At 41.5% G+C, this 21,545-nt stretch overlaps 2 protein-coding genes across 3 annotated transcripts in view; one reads left to right on the top strand and one right to left on the bottom strand.

Annotated features, from left to right (window-relative positions):
- LOC121272970 (ADP-ribose glycohydrolase MACROD1-like) overlaps nucleotides 1-21,545 on the bottom strand; it is a 904,756-nt gene that overhangs the window by 811,432 nt on the left and 71,779 nt on the right. The window lies entirely within an intron of this gene.
- LOC121272969 (leucine-rich repeat transmembrane protein FLRT1-like) overlaps nucleotides 1-21,545 on the top strand; it is a 148,422-nt gene that overhangs the window by 107,055 nt on the left and 19,822 nt on the right. Inside the window, exon 2 of one of the 2 annotated variants that reach the window (XM_041179875.1) lies at nucleotides 4,337-5,079. The gene's annotated coding sequence lies outside the window, so the exon portion shown is untranslated. Of the gene's footprint in view, nucleotides 1-4,336; nucleotides 5,080-17,923; nucleotides 18,174-21,545 lie in introns of those variants that run through there. The other variant, XM_041179874.1, reaches the window with a different exon arrangement.

Here is a 21,545-nt window from a genome sequence, read left to right on the forward strand (position 1 = left end):
CTCATTTCCAAGATATACATCACACTATATATACCTAAAGTAATAAAACGTGACTATAAAAAAATGCTGTTATAATCAGATTGTAAAATGTAACAGGGATGTTATAAATGAGACCTCTTTATTTTAGAGTTACTTCCTGATGTAATTCTGTAATACCCTAGATTCCTGCTATGCAGAATCCATCATATTTAAAATGCTGGACAGATTTCACAGCATCAGAGAAAAAGCCAAACAAACGTATATATACATAAGAGTTATACATTGTCACGGCTCACTGGGGATAGTGTGCTGCAATATCAAGCCCCACTGCTCTCCGAGCCGTGAAAAATGTGAAAAGTTTGATCAAACCACCCAATTGTTTAACTTAGGTTAACAGAACACAAGCACCAGGTTTGTAAACTTAATAAGTGACTAACTGTTTATCGAACAAAACGTCTTTAACTAGGGGCAAAAGAAAGAAATATGAACTGCTAATTTCTAACTCTATAACCTAAACTCTATCCCTTTTTATATCCCTATACACACAATACAAGGCACATAAGACACACAAAAACATGGATTTTAAGGATGGGATAGAACAGTTCAATAGCTCCAATTCCGGAGTACAGGATTGGATGGGTTGGTTTTAATCAATGCCTTCCAAATTCCTTTCAGTTCTATGTTGATGACACAAGATGGTCTTCCAGTACTTTCAGTCTTTAGTTCACTGGTGAGCACTTGCCTTTCAATGACTCTAACAGAGATTTTCCCCTTTGTCTCTTGACAGAGGCTTTGAGAGAGAGAGAGAGAGAGAGAGAGAGAGAGAGAGAGAGAGAGAGAGAGAGAGCAGGTTATAGAGATATGAGGAGAAAAAGCCAGCTAGCTAGTATTGTGGAATTACGGGAATCTTACACACATAAGAGCAGGAGGTTTTAGGTCTTTTCCTTTTCAGGCTAGGAGCTATTCTGCTGCACTGCTCTCACATAAACCCTGGTCACCTGGTCAGGAGCTAATTAAAGTGTTGTTGCCAGGCAGTTCCCCATTAGACCAGAATCCTCCTCGGCACCATCCTGTCTTTCACAGCACACTCTGTTCCAGGACAGCAACACTGACCAGAATTTTCCCGTTGGCGATTTGGGGGCGGGGCCTGCTCGTTGACGGGAAAATGACACGGAATGATATTGGAAGGAACACCCGACGTCATCCCGGTCCCTTTAAATTTTTAAGAAGGTGGGCGGACAGCGAAATCAGCTGTCTGTCCGCCCACCGACCTGTCAATGGCCAATTAAGGCCATTGACAGGCTAATTAAGATCATTAAAGACCTGCCTGTCCAACCTTAAGACTGGCGGGCAGGCCAGGAGCCCCAGCGGGCTCCTGATAATACGTGAAACCTCATCCACTGGCGGGATGAGGTTTCATGTCAGTTTTTAAAAAGTGAATAAAGTTTATGTTGTTTTTATTAACATGTCCCATCTCGTGTGACATTATCACATGAGGGGGACATGTTAATACTATTTTTATTTTTCTATTTTTTAACTTTTATGCATTGTCAGTAATCTCCCTGAGACAGCAGTTAGTCTCAGGGAGCAGTGTGCTCTTTCGCGCAAAGAGCGCACTTTGACAGCTGGGGATCCCCCCCCCACCCCCCGCCTGCACAGGAAGGGGCCTTAATTGGCCCGCCCACTCAAAATGGCGGCGGGCCCCATTTCAGTGGCAGGGATCTGCCCACCGCTGAGCCAGTGGAACCTACACGCCCACCAAGGGCAAAATTCTGCCCATTGTATATATTCCTCACACTGTGCCAGTGGTCTTGTCTTTCAAACTGCAGCCATTGTAATTTTAATCCACAGTACAACAGAAATAAAAAGATATGTTATTTACAACATACATGGTCCTTTGAAACATGTAGCTTCATTTCAGGTCAATAGGTGAGCAAACTCCATACAGACCTAGTCATCAGAAAATTTCAGGGTTATCCTGAGATTTTGGGCCCAGCACTTTGCTCACCAGTAGCCCCAGCTTTTGGAGTGTTTACATTTACCATCAGAGCACCACTGCCTCTAAAGGTGCCAGAGAAAACCACCCCTTTACACAGATCTCAGCTGCAGTGTTGTCTCATTTACTTGCCAGTGTGACTGCTGAAATTGGGGCTGCCATTGGTGTGGAACACCAAAGATCTTTCTAGTGAAAACAGTATGTAACAAAGGTGATCTTATGATTCAGAGCTCAATAATATGATGGGGCTGTTGAGGGCCTTTTTAACAATGACAGGCTGTACAGCAGAAATGGAATTATAAATTCTGTTGTACCAGTGAACTTTATAATGAGGGTGGGGTATGATAAGATAAACTTTCCATTTTTGTGCACTTCACAAGCTCTGTTCCACAGAGAGATGAGGGAAAATTAATCAATTATGCAGCAATCACTCAGTTTTTACATGACTACTTTCTCCATTTCAAACAATTACTCCACTGTCAACAGTAATGGACTTTTCCATAAAAGGAACCCAGTGTCGCATTTGAAACAAGAATTGCTCTCAAATGTGTTCCCAGTGTGCAGCCTCATTTTCTTGTAACCATTTGCAGGTGAACCTCTGATTTTCCAACAAAGGAACATTTCACATTGACAGCACAAGCCATGGAAGGGAAGAGAAAACAAAAAGCACCATTCCATATGTATTGAACAGTAGTTGCTTTCGAAAAAGAAAAAAAACCTTTCATTTCTACAGCGCCTTTCAACCTCAGGACATCACAAAGTACTTTACAGCCAATTAAGTACTTTTGAAGTGTAGAAACTGCTGCAATGTTGGAAATGCAGCTGCCAATTTGTGCACAGCAAGCTCCAATAACTTAAATGTGATCATGACCTGGTAATCTGTTTTCTTAATACTTATCGAGGAATAAATATCGTCCAAACACTGGAGATAACTCCCCACTGCTCTTCCATGAAATAGTGGACGTGGGATCTTCCACACCTACCTGGGAGGGCAGACGTGGCCTCGGTTTGATGGCTCATCCAAAGCTGCCGTTACATCAGTGCAGCACTCCCTCAGTATTGACTGTCCAACAAAGCAGCACCACCTAAGTATTGACCCACCGATAATGCGGCGCTCCCTCAGTACTGACTCTCCAAAACTGCGGCACTCCCTCAGCACAGACCCCCCCGACACTGTGGCACTCCCTCAGCACTGACCCCGCTGATAGTATGGTACACCCTCAGCATTGACCCTCTGGCTCTGTGGTGCTTTCTCAGCACTAAGCCTCCAATAGTGCGGCGCTCCGTCAGCATTGACCCTACGGCAGCGCAGCGCTCCCTCAGCCCTGATCTTCCGACAGCGTGGCACTCCCTCAGCACTGACCTTCCGACAGTATGGCGCTTCCTCAGCACTGACCCTCCCAACAGCGCGGCGCGCCCTCAGGACTTACCTGCTGACAATGCAGTGCTCCCTCAGCACTGACCCTCTGACAGTGCGACGCTCCCTCAGCACAGGCCCTCCTACAGTGCAGTACTCCTTCAGAACTGACCCTCTAACAGTGCAGAATGCTTCTCAGTACTGACTCTGACAATGCAGAGCACTCTCAGGACTGCCCCTCTGTGTAGCACTCCCACAGTACTGCCCTCCAAAATTGCAGTGTTCCCTCAGATGCTGACACTAGAGTGTCAGTCTAGATTCTTGTGCTGCATGCTAGAGTTGGACTTGAATCCACAACTTTCTGACTCAAAGGTGACTGTGCTACCCAATGAGCCTACAGCTGGTAGGATTTGTCAGTGATGGTCACTAAAGATACAATTTATGGTACTACAACTGCAGTGTGCGCCATATGGAGTGGTGGTACAGTAATTGCCCAGCACATACCCAGATCCCTTAAAGTTGAACCTATGATAATAATCATTCCAGTAATTTTTCCCCACTAAGTTAGTCAGTAAAGGCGGAATGTAACCAAATCACAGACCAGGAGGCTCCTGGTACGATATGCAATGTAAGATTACTGATGACAGCTAGGCTGGCAAAACCAGAGTTGCAAAGGCCTCAGGGCTAGGAAGGAGAGGAAGCCATAGAGTCTCTTCTTCTAAACACTTTCCAGTGACCCCTCCCTGCTGAGTTGACCGAGGTGAATATCAGGTAAGGACAGGAAAGGGCTGAACTGCGTGCCTGTCAACACTCACTGTTTAGGTTAACACACAAAGAATACAAAGGATCACAGTGCCCACAGAACTGCATCCAAATAAAATTACAATGCCTCAAAAAAAGAGGAATGAAAGTAAAAATAAATATTTCTTCAATTCTACAGCAATAACTAATGGCAAACAAATCATTTACTGGGTGTGGCTAATTTTCTTTTACTGTTTGTATAGGAGGAACCTCTGGTTGTTTTTAAACAAAAAGGACAGAAAAACCTGGAGAAAGCAAGCTTTCCTTGTTAGAAAAAGGACGAGTGACAGAGCAGCTCTCTGTCACTTAAATTGTTTACTGTGTCCTCAAGAAGTATTATCAGCAACAAGAAGTACAGATTCCCTGGTTACACAAGTGGACAGCACCAATCAATGTCCATACTGGGTGTTCCTTAGTTGTGACAACCCTGAATTGAATGTCAACTGATTGAACAGATAAGGGCCTGCGTTTTAACTCCACGGCTATGTAACGTTATACCAGGAATCCCACCTACTTTATTCTGGAGACTGTTCTCTCCAGTAGCAGGACTACAGACTGGAGTTTTTCCTCTGCTTGCTAACTCCCTGCTTGCTGCTGAAGAATCCAGCTAGGAATCTGCAAGAATTTGGTTTGGGCTGAAACAAAAAAGGAAATTTAAAAAAGGACTTCTCAAGCTTTTAAAAAAGACAAATATATGCAAGAAGCTGAAATCTTTTCAGTACCTTTTCTTGAATAGAGGGAAGATCTCACTGAGAGCCTGGAATGTGTACACTGGAATGTGTGGGGGATTTGCCTGTGTAAGTGGGATAATGCAAAGTTACTGATGTGTGCCTGAACTGAAACATTGAACAGAGCAAAAGGACCCTGCCAGAGGCTGAATGCATGCCACTCTAGCCGATTCTGGTCAATTTCAGATGGTACAAGAACTGAAAACACAGCAAAGAAGGTAAGATTCAAGTCAGACTCATGTTCTCACTAGGATTTCAGTAAACTGCAAATGGTTAAGAGGTGGAGGAGGGACCCTGAAATGGTACATGAAATTTTTAAATGGTGTTCACTTACAAGGCGGGCAAAACACCCAGTTATATATTTCACCTTTCTGAACTTCGGTTGTGTCGAAGGGAGCAATCTGAACTAGATAGTCATCCAGGTTGAAGTACTGGTTTTACAGGTATGTCACTGTGGATGTTAATTGCAGAAGCAATTTGAGGTGATGAGCCAAGATTATCACACATTATGGTATAATTCTCGTCTCCCCAGTGGCATATTGGTAAGAAACATATTAAATAGGGCCAATGGCAAGATCATTGCTTTTTCTGATTCCTGTTAGTAATTCACACTTAGGAGTATGCAACATTTTTAAACTTGCCTTTTCCAGTCGTGTTTTTGGGTTGAAATTGGGAGTAATAGAAATTATTGTTCGGGGCTAGCATAAGCAGGAACAAAAATGAATAATAAGTTGCTTTAACACTAGTTATTCTGCTATTACTATTAAGAAAAAGAGGCCTCTGTGCATTGATCTCCCCATTGATTTGTCAGTCAGGTGCTGGTTACACTGGCCTCCAGTATTAATGTGCAGTTGTACAATTGTAATTAGAGTGTCAACGAACTGGCTTCCTGTGTTTACTGTACAGCAACCAACAGACTTCATCAAAAAGCAGTTTCGTAAACACAGATTTTCATGACTTTACAATATTATTGTTCCTGCTAAAATTGCAGCTGATGGCGTCAGAACAGCTGACAGCTGCCTTATGAGAAATCAGTGCTGTGAAAAGACATCTATGAAGGAATATTTAATAATTCGAAAATCATTGCTGGAGAAACTACAAACAAATGGCAATAGAATTTTTCACAGTAATTTCGGCATCAGTTCTTTAAACAAGTAAAAATTCAGTACTCTTTTTTTCCCTACCTAAATAAAAAGCTTCAGTTTTTCCTTTTAATCAAAATAACTTCACACCTTTCCAAATACAATATCGTCAAATTGAGAAAATCTCTTAGGGCTGGATTTTTGCCAAGTCGGCATGACTTGGGAGCCCTTTAAAACTAGCAAGCAGGTCCTGATTCCAGGCTTTCCAACACCATTCCCAGGGTTTCCAATTTTCAGGACTGTCTTTTAAAGGTGTGGCTTGGTTTGGGTCATGAGCCTGCACCTGTATTGGCTTCAATGTGGGTATAGGCATCTCCTAGTACTCCGCAATTTTCATGGAGTCGGGCCAACTTTTCAAAAAATTGTAGATCAGGGCACATTAAGGGTGTCGAGAACCACAGTCTGCATGAGGGAAACTTCTGAAGCTAAGTTCAAAAAGTCCTCCACATGCCCCTCCATGCAAAGTATGTCCCCCAAACAACCCCTGTGACCCCTCATGACCCCCATGCCAAGATATGGCCCACACCCACACCCTATAGCCCCACATTCCCCCATGCAAGCTATGCTCCCCACCCAACCCCTATGACCCCTCATGGTCCCCCATGCCAAGGTATGGCCCCCAAATAACCCCGTGCCTCCTCATGTCCTATATGAAGCTATGACGCCTCCATAGAACCATAGAAAAGTTACAGCACAGAAGAAGGCTATTTGGCCCATCTTGTCCATGCCAACACGAGGACACCCAGGTTCCCTTTCTAATCCCACCTTCCTGAACCCGGCCCATAGCCCTGCAGCTTACAGCACTTTAGGTGCAGATCCAGGTACTTTTTAAAAGAATTTAGAGTTTCTGCTCTACCACCAACTTGGGCAGCGAATTCCAGACACCCACTACCCTCTGAGTAAAAAAAGTTCTTCCTCATGTCCCCCCTATACCTTCTGCCTCTTATCTTGAATCTATGTCCCCTGGTTCTAGAATTCTTCATCAAAGGAAACAATTTTATCCTGTCCACTCTATCTGTTCCCCTCATAATTTTGTACACCTCAATCAAGTCACCTCTCAGCCTTCTTTGTTCTAAGGAAAATAACCCAAAACTATCCAATCTCTCCTCGTAGCTACTCTTTTCTAACCCTGGCAACATTCTTGTAAACCTCCTCTGCACTCTCTCCAGAGCTATTACGTCCTTCCTGTAATATGGTGACCAGAATTGCACACAATACTCCAGTTGTGGCCTCACCGGTGTTTTATACAATTCCAACATCATATCCTTACTTTTATATTCCATACCTCTGCCAATGAAGGAGAGCATTCCAAATGCCTTCTTTACAACCTTGTCTACTTGAACTGCTGCCTTCAGGGACCTGTGTACTTGTACGCCAAGATCTCTCACTTCATCTACCCCTCTTAGTATATTCCCATTTATTTTGTAATCCCTGTAACTGTTTGACCTCCCTAAATGTATGACCTCACAATTCTCTATGTTAATATCCATCTGCCACTTTACCGCCCACTCCACCAACCCAACTATATCACTTGTTTTGGAGATTTTGGCTATCCTCCACACTATCTACTACTCGGCCAATCTTTGTGTCATCTGCAAATTTCCCAATCGTGCCCCCCACATTCACATCCAAATCGTTCACATATAACACAAACAGCAAGGGTCCCAACACCAAGCCCTGTGGAACACCACTTGAGACAACTTTCCATTCGCAAGGGCATCCATCGACCATTACCCTTTGTTTCCTGTTACAAAGCCAACCTTTTATCCAGTTTGCTACATTACCCTGAATCCCATGGGCTTTTACTTTCCTGACCAATCTGCCATGTGGGACTTTATCAAATGCCTTGCTAAAATCCATGTACACAACATCCACTGCACTACCTTCATTAACCCTTCTTGTCATTTCCTCAAAGAATTCAATCAAATTTGTGAGGCAAGACCTTCCTTTAACAAATCCATGCTGACCATTCCTGACTAGTCCATGCCTTTCCACATGACAGTTAATCCTATCTCTCAGGATTGATTCTACTAATTTGCTCACCACCGATGTAAGACAAACTGGCCTATAATTGTTTGGCATTTCTTTTGATCCCTTTTTAAACAATGGAACTCCAGGCCCATTCGCCCACTATACACTGTATAGAAGCAATAAACCCTATAGTGACAGTAGGAAGTGCAAAAAAAAACTTTAAGTAATTGATAACGTTCCACTTTAAAAATACTACTTTTTACTGTAGCTGAATAAAAATAAATCATCCAGGCCCTTTAAACATCAATAACTGAAACCTCTTCATCTTATATAAATAAATATTGTAAAATTGACAGCATAGATCAGAGAGCCAGGTCTGACAATCCAGCAATGTTTTTCCTGGGGCTCAGGTATTTCAACAGGATTTCTGGGCTTCACTATGGGTTCATTACCCCTTTCAGTGTATAGTGGGTGAATGGCATGGAAGTGCTATAGCTTGGCATGAGGGGCCATGGAAGTTGTTTGGGGGGCATGGAAGGATGAGGGGCCATAGGGTGTACTTGGGGGCATGAGTTAACATGGATGGAGCATGGGGAGTATGAGGTGGGTTAGGTGGTGTGAGGGTTGAGAGCCTTTCAATTTTTTTATAACTGGGTCAAAGTCCCACAGCACTGAGGCTGGGCCTGCACACCCAGCAGCCCCTGTGCGGCTTCCAAACTTTTTCCTGGGTTGGCCAGCCCAACTGCAACCCACACCCACCCCACTCCCTGCAGTGAAAATCCCATCCTTATGAGCAATTTCTCCCAAGGTGGAGCGGCCAAGTTGGGAATTTTCCCAACACATGCTGTACTCGCATCAAGAAAGTAAGTCTGGCCCTTAATATTTTTCAGAAGAGTTCAGTTTTCTCTGGGCTTTGCTTTTGCTGAAACAAAAATATTTTTGGGAGCAGTTGGGGGGTTCGGGAGCGGGGGGAAGGGGGAGTTCCTGTGTCAAATTTATATGCTTTGAGTGTTACAAGTTTGAAAGTAAAAGCCAACAAATCACTGGTGCAGCACAGCTAAGGAATGATTTAGAGCAGCAACACATTGTGCTGTGGAATGGTGATGTGAGGGCCGATTGCAGCTATAAACCTCCATGTGCTGGATTGGTGATCTTAATTTTGCTCATGACTAGCATCCCTGCAGATTTTCAGTGGCAGTACAAGAAAACTAAGAAATATAACAAAGTGGGACCAGTATACTAGGTCTCCAGTGTGCCATGACATAAAGTACTAGGAGCTTTTCAGAGTAATATAGCAGCCCACCCAGTTACATTCTTTATCTTGGTAGTACAGAACTTGAATATTGCTGAATAAGAGACATGCTGTTGAAACTTTTCATCCTAGACTCATTACAGCAGAATCACAAGACAAAATGGCAATATTGCGGGATACCCAATGGCTTATCTGATTTTCACATAGAGCGCAAATATCTGGTGGCATTGAGAGGCCTCAAAGCCAACCCAGATATACATACCCGTAAGTCTGACAAAGGAACTGGAACAGCCATCCTCAACAAGTGTGGCTAATTTGACAAAACACATGCCTTTCTTAATGATGGGGGTCCAAATTCATATCCATTGGGTCCACCACTGAGCATGACCACACAGCCCTGCTTGAAAGCAAGTTACAAAAACATATGTTAGATTTGTGTTAGAGTAACAAGATGCCTAAAGATGTGTATAATAGGATTTGTCCTCATGGTTCACTGTGTCCATGGATGTATGGGCTGCCCAAGGCACACAAAAGGGATGTCCCTTTATTGACTGGTTCTGCACAACATGAATCAGCCAAACGGTTGAGTGAATTGCTACAACCAGTTCCAAGTGAGTTTTCCACATACACAATTCCTTCACCTCCATGAAGATTATAGAAGACCTACATATCGATAGCAATGCCATTTCCATATGCTTGTTCCATACTGCGAGCCTATTCACTAATGTGCAGCACAAGAAAGCCACAGGCATTTGCGCTGTGTCATTATATCATGGCAATCTAGAAGTGCCTCCATTGTCTCAATCTGTATACATTGAATTTATGAACCTTGCAACTCGTGCAGTTAAGCTCAGCTTTAATGACACCATGTATGCCTAAAGAGATGGTGTTGCCATGGGACCCCCTCTAGGCCCAGCTCTCACTAACATTTTTGTCAGTTTCCACAAGAAACGTGTCTACCAATGGAATAGCCCCTAACCTCCCATTGCATATTTCTGATATGTAGATGATACATTTGCTATATTTGAATCAGCAGTTGTATGTAAGAATTTCCTTACATACCTTAATGGGCTTCATCCCACACTTAAACTCACCTCTGAACCGGAGTAGTCTAATGAGCTCCCTTTCCTCAACATGCGAGCTGAAAAATCTGCTAATGGGTTCTCTAATATCATCTACCGCAAGCCTAGCTTCACTGGTTAATTTACGCTTTGGGATTCCTACTGCTCCACAGATTAAGATTGATCTTATCACAACCTCATAAAAAGAGCCCAAACCATTTGGTCACTGTGCGAGCTTGATGCCGAAATAGGGCGCATCAAAGCTATCCTGCGAGATAATGGCTACCCTGATCAGATCATTGCTTGCTGTATATCACGCAAACTCATGAATGGGCCTAAGGCTACCACTTTTGGTCCTCAAAAGTGCCCAGTCTACCTCAGATTACCCTGGAAAGGTAAGGTGTTTCAAAAAGCTGAGCAACAGGTGAAGCTGGCCATGTCACACTGGTATGATATAGTAGAAATACGAGTGACATTCTCTACTAACGGAATGCTGCCATCAAGCCAAAAAGACATCTGCCTACCACACAACTGAGTAATGTGGTATATCAATTTCAATGCTGATGTGATGCCAGATGGATCGTATCAAACAGCACATTCCTTTGGCTGTTCACGATAGGCAGGGTACTGACTCCTCAGCCAGCCCATGCTCGAAAAACTCAGAACATAGGGTCCAACTTTATATATGTGATACCACAACTGGGCAACACTAACTGAACAATCCCAATTGTGCCAAGAATTACTTGAACAACCAATTCAAAATTATCAGGTGGGTTTGCAATGGGATTCACTGAAGCTTGCTAGAAAATACATATATTCACACATAGGGCCCTGACCTCTAAACATAAAGTACACGTCCAGGCATTGCACCTTTTCAACCAAACAAAAGCCTGGGGGGACCAATGCTTCCCTGAGGCATTTTCCATGGCAAAGCCTTGACCAGAGTCAACTTACCTGGTTTGAATTTAAAGAAAAATTTGGGGATAACTGTTCCCTGGTGCATTCTCCGTAGCAACACCTCAATCAGAGACCACTTGCCAACTGATCAGCATCCTTTTCTCATGCAGTATAAATTGTTGTTCCCATTGAAATTTGGTATTCTTGTGATTCTGTCCTTATGCGTGCAAGATGAAAAACTTTTACAGCATGTCTCTTTTTACAGCAATATTTCTTATCTTGTTCGTGTTACCTTCTGAATCTTAATTGTACTTTCTAAAACAGTAAATGGCTGTGACATTTTAATTGTTCTTTGGTATTGTCAACACTTATCAATTTAATTAACAATTTATTGATTTTGCACTATGGTTTCAATACACAGAAATTGGAAGGTTGGGGATGGGGGAGGAGGGAAAGAGAGATTGAACATTTTTCTGCAAGTAATTAAAATCTATTTAAGTTTTTAAAAAAAATAATTAACCAAATGGATGAATACAGAAGTGATGCTGAGGGAAACGTTCTACATAAAGTCACAGCGATGTCATTGTACAATCCGAGGACCCTAAAGTCAACATAAATCTTGCCGAAACTTTAAAAGTGATGTTCCACAGAGCTCCAGAACACACATTTGTACCCAGATGCCCCACAAGTGAGCTCCCAATCTCATCAATGTCATTTAGTAGGAGGTTACGAACTTTCTCACAGGAAGGGAGGGAAGATCAGAGGGAGAAACCATCCCAAGCTTGTCTTGTGGCACTTCCCAGCACCTAGTTCAAAGGTATCTTAGCAGAAGTCTGGCAACAGATCAACTGTCAAGCTGCTCAGCCTGGGAAAAGTTGGCTTAAGGAAACTAAGCAAAAGACAAGAGAGAAACAGAATGACTAATGAAAGATGTAATTATTTTGTGTCAAAAAAAGGGGTAAAATGAAATTCTACTGCATTACTGAAGAATCAAAGATAATTTTACAGTTGAGGTATTTTATGATATAATTCTGAATGTCACAATTTTATTTTGTGTGAATATTAGATATGTAATACTCCATTCTCCAGTCTACATTATTTCAAAACTTCTTAAACACTCAGAAGTCCTCGCTTTGGTTACTGTTCTTTGAAGCTTTTAGTGACTGACATTTTGGGACCCAAGTCTTACTGCATTTTCCATCATTACATTTAATTGACCATGGCACTGAAATCCCTTCTTTACGTTAAGACCCGAAGGGGGAAATATTAGCTGGGTGCTCAAATTAAATGTCACATTCTACTGATGAAGGTCACACAGGTCTGAACTTTGTCAATAGTTTAATTTTTTTGCAGGCAGCTTTTGTCCGCCTATATAATTTACAAAATAGAAGTTTAACTGATTAGAATACTTTGTGGTATTGATGTGAATCCATCAAGCAATGCCAAATTATGTTTAATATTTCATAGCCCAGTAGACCATGGTTGAATTTTTAAACAATAACCACCACTTGTATTTATATAGCACCGTTAATGTAATAAAATGTCCCAAGGTGCTTCACAGGAAAATTTAAAAAAAAGTATGGCACCAGGCAAGTCAGATAAGGAGGTATTAGGTCAAATGACCAAAGGCTTGGTCAAAGAGGGAGGTTTCAGGGAGTGTCTTAAAGGAAGAAAGTGAAGTAGAGAAGTGGAGACATGTCAGGAGGGAATTCCAGAGCTTGGGACCTGGGCAGCTGAAGGCACAGCCACTAATGATGGAGCAGTTATAACTGAGAATGCACAAGAGGCCAGAATTAGAGGAGCACAGACATCTTGGAGGGTTGTGGAGCTGGTGGAAATTACAGAGGTGGGGAGGGGTGAGGTCATGGAGGGATTTGAAAACAAGAATCAGAATGTTAAAATAAAGGTGCTGCTTGACCGGGAGCCAGCGTAAGTCAGTGAGCACAGTGGTCATGGGGGGGACAGGGTCTGTTGTGAGTTAAGACATGGACTGCAGAGTTTTGAATGACTTCAAGTTTACAGACAGTAGAATATGAGGGGCCAGCTAGGAGTGTGTTAGAGCAGTCAGGTTGAGAGATAAACAAAGGCATGAATGAGGATTTTTAGCAGCAGATTAGCTCAGTCACGGGCAAAGTCAGGCGATGTTATGGAGGTGAAAATAAGCAGTCTTAGAGATGGCATGAATATGAGGTTGGAGGTTCAACCCAGGGTTGAATGTGACACCAAGGTTGCAAACAGACTGGGTTGATCTCAGACTGTTGCCAGGGAGAGGGACGGAGTCAGTAGCTAGTGATCAGTGTTGGAACGGGGACCGAAAACTATGGCTTCAGCCATCCCAATATTTAACTGGGGGAAATTTCTGATCATCCAATACTGCTTATCCAATATGCAGTAAGTTAAACAAACACTTAGTTAAATTTATCAAGTTAAAAGACAGTGGGAAATCTGCTTGAAGCTTTGCTATTAATCTATTAATTTGTTCCTGACAAGACAGCATTTATTACCCATTCCCAAGCTGTTCTTCACAGCCAATTAATTTTCTGAAATGTAATAATTATTGTTATACAGGCAAACTTGCCAGCCAGTTTGCACACAGCAGAATCCCACAAACAGCAATGAGTTGAATAACCAGTTAATTTGTTCTGATGGTATCGGTTGACCAATGAATGTTATCGAGAACATCTGAAAGAAACTCCCCTGTTCTTCTTTGAAAAGAGCTGCTGGTTCTTTCACATCCGCTTGAGTAGACAGACAGGGGCCTTTTCTAGCTTCTCATCCAATGAAAATGTGACCCAGGGTTTGTGCACATATAGTTGAGTGGGACTTGAATCACAATTTTCTGTTTCATGGGTGAGAATGCTACCAACAGAACCAAGCTGGCATGAGAAGGGGAGAGACTGAAAAAGGAGGGATTGCAAATTTAGTTGCTGATCGGTCTCATAACTATTACTGAATACACTTTGGCATATATACATCACTACATGTAGGGATTTTGCCCAGAAGTTAAATATCCTGTTATCCAGTGCTTAGATCGATCTTCACGTCATGGAAGGAGATGAATTATTTCATTGTTTTATTGGGTCCTGAATTGTTTTGTGCGGTGACCAGGCATTTTATAATCTCGACAATCCCACAAGTGGCAAAGTAACATGGACAGATATCTGCATTGAAGGAATGTACATGAATTGAAGAACTTTTTTATGGCTTATGACAGGTTCAGAGGGGAAGTGAAAGAGCAAATCAGGGAAGCAAAGAGGGATTATGAAAAGAGACTGGCAGCTAACATAAAAGGGAATCCCAAAGTCTTCTATGGGCATATAAATAGTAAAAGGGTTATAAAAGGAGTAGGACCAATTAGGGACCAAAAAGGGGATTTTCACATGGAGGCAGAGGGCAAAGCTGAGGTATTAAATGAATAAGTCACACCTTTTTTTACCAAGGCAGAAGATGCTACCAGGCTATGGTGAAACAGGATGTAATTCAGACGCTAGGATAGTTTAAAATAGATAAAGAGGTGGTATCGGATAGCCTATCTGGACTTAAAAGTTAATAAGGCTCCCGGACTGGATGAGATGCATCCAAGGATACTGAGGGAAGTGAGAGTGGAAATTGCAGAGGCATTGGCCATTATTTTTCAGTCCATCTTAGACTCAGGGGTGATGCCAGAGGACTGGAGGATTGCAAATGTTACACGCTTGTTCAAAAAATGGTGTAAAGATAAGCTCAGCAATTACAGGCCAGTTAGTTTTAACTTTGGTGGTGGGAAACCTTCTAGAAACAATAATTTGAGACAAAATTAATAGTCACATACACAAATCCAGATTAATTAAGGAAAGCCAGCAAGGATTTCTTAAGGAAAAATCCATCATATGGTCAGAAGTGGGGATGTTCGCTGATGATTGCACAACGTTCACCACCATTCATGACTCCTCAGATACTGCAACAGTCCATGTCTCATGTTCAACAAACTTGCTGGAATATTTTGAAAAGGTGACAGTGAGGGTCAATGAGGGCAATGCTGTTGATGTGGTATACATGAACTTTCAAGAAGTATTTAATACCGTGCTGCACGACAGACTTGTGAGCTAAGACATAGCTCACGGAATTAAAGGGAAAATAACAACATGGATACGAAATTGGCTGAGTGACAGGAAACAGCAAGTAGTGGCTAATGGATGTTTTTGGTTGGAAGGTGGTTTGTAGTGGAGTTCTCTAGGGGTCAGTGTTGGGACCCTTGCTCTTCCTGATATATATTAATGACCTAGACCTTGGTGTACAGGGCACACTTTCAAAATTTGTGGATGTTAAGAAAGGGCAAAGCTGAGGTATTAAATGAATACTTTGCACCTATCTTTACCAAAGAAGATGCTACAAGGCCATGGTGAAACAAGAGGTAATTCAGATGTTAGAAGGGTTTAAAATAGATAAAGAGGTGTATCAGATAGGCTGTCTGGACTTAAAAGTTGATAAGACTCCAGAACTGGATGAGATGCATCCAAGGATACTGAGGGAAGTGAGAGGATTTGCCCTTGGAAGCATTGTTAACTGTGAGGAGGATAGTGTAGACCTTCAAAAGAACATAGGCAAGTTGGTGGAATGGGTGGACAGGAGGTAGATGAAATTCAATGCTAAGAAATATGAAGTGATTCATTTTGTTAGGAAGATCATGGAGAGACAATACAAAATAAAGGATACAGCTCTAAAGGATGTGCAGGAACAGTAGAACCTGTATCTATATGTACATAAGTCATTAAAGGTGGCAGGACAGGTTGAGAGAGTGGTTCAAAAAGCGTACAGTACCTTGAACTTTATTATTAGGGGCATAAAATACAAGAGCAAAGAGATTATGTTGAATTTGTATAAGATAATAATTTGGCCTCATTGAGAACAGTGTGTCCAGTTCTGGGTGCCACACTTTAGGAACGATGTGAAAGTATTGGAGACAGTGCAGAAAAGATTCATGAGAATGGTTCCAGTTATCAAGATATATTGGAGAAGTTGTTTTCCTTGGAGAAAAGATGGCTGAGAGAAGATTTGATAGAGGTATACAGAATCATGAGGGGCCCGGACAGAGTGATAGGGAGAAATTGTTCCCACTTGTGAACGGATTGAGAACGAGAGGGCACAGCTTTAAAGTAATTTGCAAAAAAAGCAAATCGACACGAGAAATCTTTTTTTCATGCAGTGAGTGGTTATGATCTGGAATGCACTGCCTGAGAATGTGGTGGGGGCAGATTCAATCAAGACATTCAAAAGGGAATTTGACTGTTATTTGAAAAGGAAGAATTATGAAGGGTTATGGAGGAGGGAAGAAGGGTTATGGGGAGAAGGCAAGAGAATGGCACCAAGTAAACTGCCCATTCAGAGAGCTGGACACGATGGGTCGAATGGCCTCCTTCTGCACTGTAAAAATTCCATGATTACCTGAATCTTTCATCTGGATACTACCTTGTAATCCACTTCCGCCTAACCAGCATCCACTTCATTCTCATACAGTGCAACATCAAACCACTGGCTTCAATTTAAAAAAAGCACAACTGCAGATACCCTGTGTTACCAAGGCTTGAGGGGCTTCACACACTGCCATAACTTGGATTGGACTTTGTAAGGGGGTTCATCAGTCATGCTGACCAGCAAGAATGCTAGAAAAGAGACAGTCACCCTCAGCAGTAATTCAGTTGGCTTTCCAGAGCCGTCTTGTTGGCCATGTGCTGTGAGGTCAATTGGAAAACTGCAAACTGTTTAAACTTTCAGCAGATATTTTTCATTCTAATAAAATTTCTTGAATCCTACCAACCCTGAAATAACAGTGACATACTACTGCAGAGATGCTGACATTATTCATCCGAAAATCCTCTCTTTTCTATTTTAGCAGCAACATCACTTCAATAATTGGGCCAACGCCTACACTAAAATAATAGGGAGAATGACTTCAACAAGACATAGAGCATTTACAAGAAGTATCCCTTGACATAATTTCAGGATCACTAAGGTTAATGGACAGACTATGCTTCAGTAAATCTGCTAGTGTATAACATTTAAATATAATGAATGCAAAAGTAGATTCAGAGAACATCACTCAGTTTGTACTATTGCAGTTCTTCTGGGACTGGGGAGGAAAGTTTTTTACATTATTTAACCCAGCCGTAAAAACTTGTTATTTATGTGACAGAAAAGGCGCCATTAAATGTAAAAGAAACCCCATTCACAGAGTGCCAGTATGACTAAGTGAGAACATATGCACTTTTGTTTGACTAAGTTAGCAGGCAGCCAGTCTAGCAGTGCCTACCACAACAAAAACCTGATACTTTGAAACAACTGTAATAACAACTTGCAATGGCAGGGGTCCAGATCTGACGAGACTCAATCATGTGACCCCACCCCCCTGCCAGCACTTGCACATTATTCAGTTTGTTGGGATTCCCTCCCTTTCTGGAATCACGCCACCCACACCCCCACCCCCACCCCCACAGCCTTTGCCTTCCCCCATGCACAGCTTTAATAACAGAGATTACAAAAGAAAAGCAGTGACAGAGAGAATGGATAACTTTCATTGCCTCTGTCTGTTCCCAAGCATTCCTCAGGAGATACAAGCTGCAAATTATTCATTTGTGAGTAAGGATTGAACATGAGAAGCAGCATGTGCTTTATGTTTTAAGTAGCACCATGTTGTTAAAAATGTGAAAGAAACAGTTCTTCTGGAAGATATATCAAAAACTCAAGTTAGTTGGTCCCTCAATCTCAAGAGAGGAACACTCCGAATTTATAAGTGACAACAGTGATCTGGATGAAGTGTGTTTCTGGAAGACTTGTTTTTGTTTACTTATTTATTTAAAAAAAAGAATCCCCCAATACTCTTGCATTTTATCAACAACCCCCCCCCCCCGCCATTGAAATGAGGAAAGCTTCAGTCAAGCCTGTGAATGACGGCTGTCAGAACGGTCTTACTGGAAGAAAATCAAGGTTGCTCACGGAGGTTACAATGAAAGGTGAGGTATTTATGCTTCATAACTATTACTGGAGAGGGTTTGACATTTCCAGGCAAGAAAATTTCACAAAAAGAACTCAATGAATCACAATTTATGGGATATAGGAAAAATACAGATAATTTAAATAGAATTTCTTTTAATTTTATAATTTCACCAATTTAGTAAATAACTGATTTAGCATAACCTTTTATGTTGCTGACAGGAACACTACCAGAAGTATATTTTGATAATATCTTAGGTCTTAAATAAGGTAAACATCATAAAACAGACATTTAGAATAAAATCAAGTTGACACTCCAAAGTAGTACTGAGGGAATGCTGCATAGTCAAGGATATATATCATTCTTCAAACTTAACTCCTGTCTGCCTCTCCTAGTGGATGTCAAACACTATATGACAATCTCCGAAGAGCAGGGAGTTCCTCCCTTGTTCTGACCAACAGTTTTATTTCAACCAACGCCACCAAAGGCAAATGATATGTCCATTCATCGCTTTGATGTCTGTAGGGCTTTGTGCACAGAACACTGCTATATTCACCTACATGAAAACAGTGATTGCACTTCAGAAAGGGAGGCAATTGCGTGTAAGGTGTTTGGGATATTCCAGAAATTTGTGATGAAGCATTAAGTGCTGTCTTTTGGATGAGGCATTAAAACAAGGTACCATCTGCCTTCTCAGTTGGACATAAAACGTTCTCACAGCTACTATTCGAAGACAAGTAGGGGAGATCCACCCATGTCCTGGTCAGCATTTATCCTTCAACCAACAACGAAAGCAAAATATTTGGTCATTGTCTCATTGCTGTTTATGGGATCTTACTATGTGAAAATTGTCCACCATGTTCCTTACATAACAATGGTGGCTACACTTAAAAATGTATTTCATTGGCTATAAAGCACTTTGGAATTTATTGAAGTCACGAAAGGTGCTATGAAAATGCAAATCTTTCTTTTGCTTGCAAATATATAAACAGATTTGTTTTAAATCATTATTTATAAAGATTCAGGCATAAAGATGAGTTGCGAGTTAGAAAAACTAATTAAAATTTCAAATAAAAATGAAATTGGGTGAAATGAGATTGAAACTACTTGAACCTCCTAACATGGCTGCCACAACTGTCTGGTCACATAACAAATGATTGGAAATATATCATGGAAAACCTACTTAAAAACAATTAGGAGGCTGGATGTGCTTAAAAAATACTATTCAGCACAGTTGATAAATCAATATTCAAGAAAAGGTCTTAATTGAAAAAGAGAGAGATAAAAATAACACTGTAAAACACACTATCCACCTAAATTGCTGCAGTATAAATATGAACCCCGCGATGTAACAGACGCAATACAATTGGCCCCCAGTGAAACGCTTGATTTAAAATCCTTTCTAAAAAAAAAATCGAACCTGGGTGAAATATGATTAAAACATCCCTCCTAAAATGTCTCCAGCATTAAATTAAACAAATGTTTCTAGCTACCACTCAAGAGCAAACATATGTTACAATAGGAAAATAAGGGCATACAAATGGCACTGAAAAGATGGTGAAATGCAAAATTGAAATAGGTTGAATCTTGATGAAATTAAAAAACCTGGGAGCCCAAGCAACATGAAAAGCAAATCAAATCCATTAAAATAAAATTTAAATAGTTTACTAAATTTAGAGAAAAGGATCTGTTTTCCACAAAAAGGCTGCCAGAACTAAGGTAGTATTTAGGAACTGGCTGCTGAGCTGAGAGACATGAGAACAGCCACCAATTAAAGGTGCTGGTCACTCCTGATTCTCATTACATAACTGTCGGAATCAGTCACAGACTATTCAACAGGCCAATCAGAGCATCAGTGAGCACTTAATTAGGAACAAAGTAGGGACAGAGCACAATACGATGACACACAAAGAACTGGGATACTGTTAAACCTTGATTGAGCATGAGATTTTGTGGTAGGAAACTCAAAAAGTGTTTAATAAGAGAAGAAAGGAAAAAGGGATGATTGAACAGAGATGAGGAGGCAAGGGGAAGAGAGGAAGCTTGATTTAAGGTTTGGTTATTTATAACAATTTCTATTTTTCTTCCATACTCCTTGGCCAGTTTATTGCACATAGAACCTGCACCACTTGCCCCTCACCCTCCCAACAACCAGGGTAGTGGAAGTTTGAAAAGCTAAGGTGTCTGCTATAACTATCATAGTAACTCTACTAAAAACTAAATACATGTGATTTTTCAGATGAAGTCTCACACATCTGAAGAGGCAATCAGTGATCCAAGCTTAAAGCTGAAGAATTGTACTAGGGTAAAGTACTGAGAGGCTGCTGGTGTCTGTGAAAATGTATCTGAGAATGACTTAACACTGTCTGGAATGGAAGTGAAATAATACTCAGGAAAAGAAATACAATATTTACAATACCATTGATGTGACTCGAGCACCAAAATGGGAAGCAAGTTAAAGTCAACTGCACAAGTGTCAACCTTTTAAAAATGCACATGATTCTGCAAAGCGGCACATAATAATACAAATTATAAACCTAGAAGATTAATTTTTAATTGTTGTTGTCCTTTTTTTAAGCTGTATTCCAGTAAAACTGAGATGTCTTTTGACTGCCACAGGACAGTAACAATGGAAACATGAAAAGCGGTGCCACAGTTACCATCCAATGCAAGGCTGCTAATATGTCAATGATTTGCCAATGTGCACAAAAATGTCCCCCTAGCACGAGCATCTGATAGCATGTTCGATGAGACCAATTATATGAGTCTCAAAGCAGAAACTCAATAACAACAACTTCTATTTATATTGCACCTTTAAAATAATAAAATGTCCCAAGGCACTTTGCAGAAGTGTTCTAAAATAAAATTTGACACCAAGCCACATAAGGAGATACCAGGACAGGTTGCCAAAAGCTTAGTCAAAGAAGTTGTTTTTAAGGAGTGTCTTAAAGGAGGAAAGAGAGTTAGAGAGGGATGCAGCTTTAAGGAATGAATTTTCAGAGCTTAAGGCCCAGGCAGTTGATGGCACAGTCCCCAATGGTAAGGTAATAGAAATCAGAGATGCTTAAAAGCCCAGAATTGGAGGAGCACAGAGATCTTGGAGGGCTGTATAGACACAGGACAGAATTTTCTGCTTGTCAGGCGGGCGGGCCCAACCCAATCTCCGGCGGGCGGGGAGCCGATCCCCACCAGAGAAGCGGGCCCCTCTGCCATTTTAAGTGGGCGGGCCAAGTGGGATTCCCCAAAAGCGAGTGCACGAAAGAGCACACATCTCCCTGAGGCAAAGTGCTGCCTCAGGGAGATCACTGACACTTTTAAAAAGATTAATAATAGAAAGAAAAAAAATCCTTGACATGTCCCCCTCATGTGACAATGTCGGTGGATGAGGTTT

Source organism: Carcharodon carcharias, chromosome 37 (genome assembly GCF_017639515.1).
Source record: "Carcharodon carcharias isolate sCarCar2 chromosome 37, sCarCar2.pri, whole genome shotgun sequence".
In the NCBI taxonomy this organism is placed as follows: domain Eukaryota; kingdom Metazoa; phylum Chordata; class Chondrichthyes; order Lamniformes; family Lamnidae; genus Carcharodon; species Carcharodon carcharias.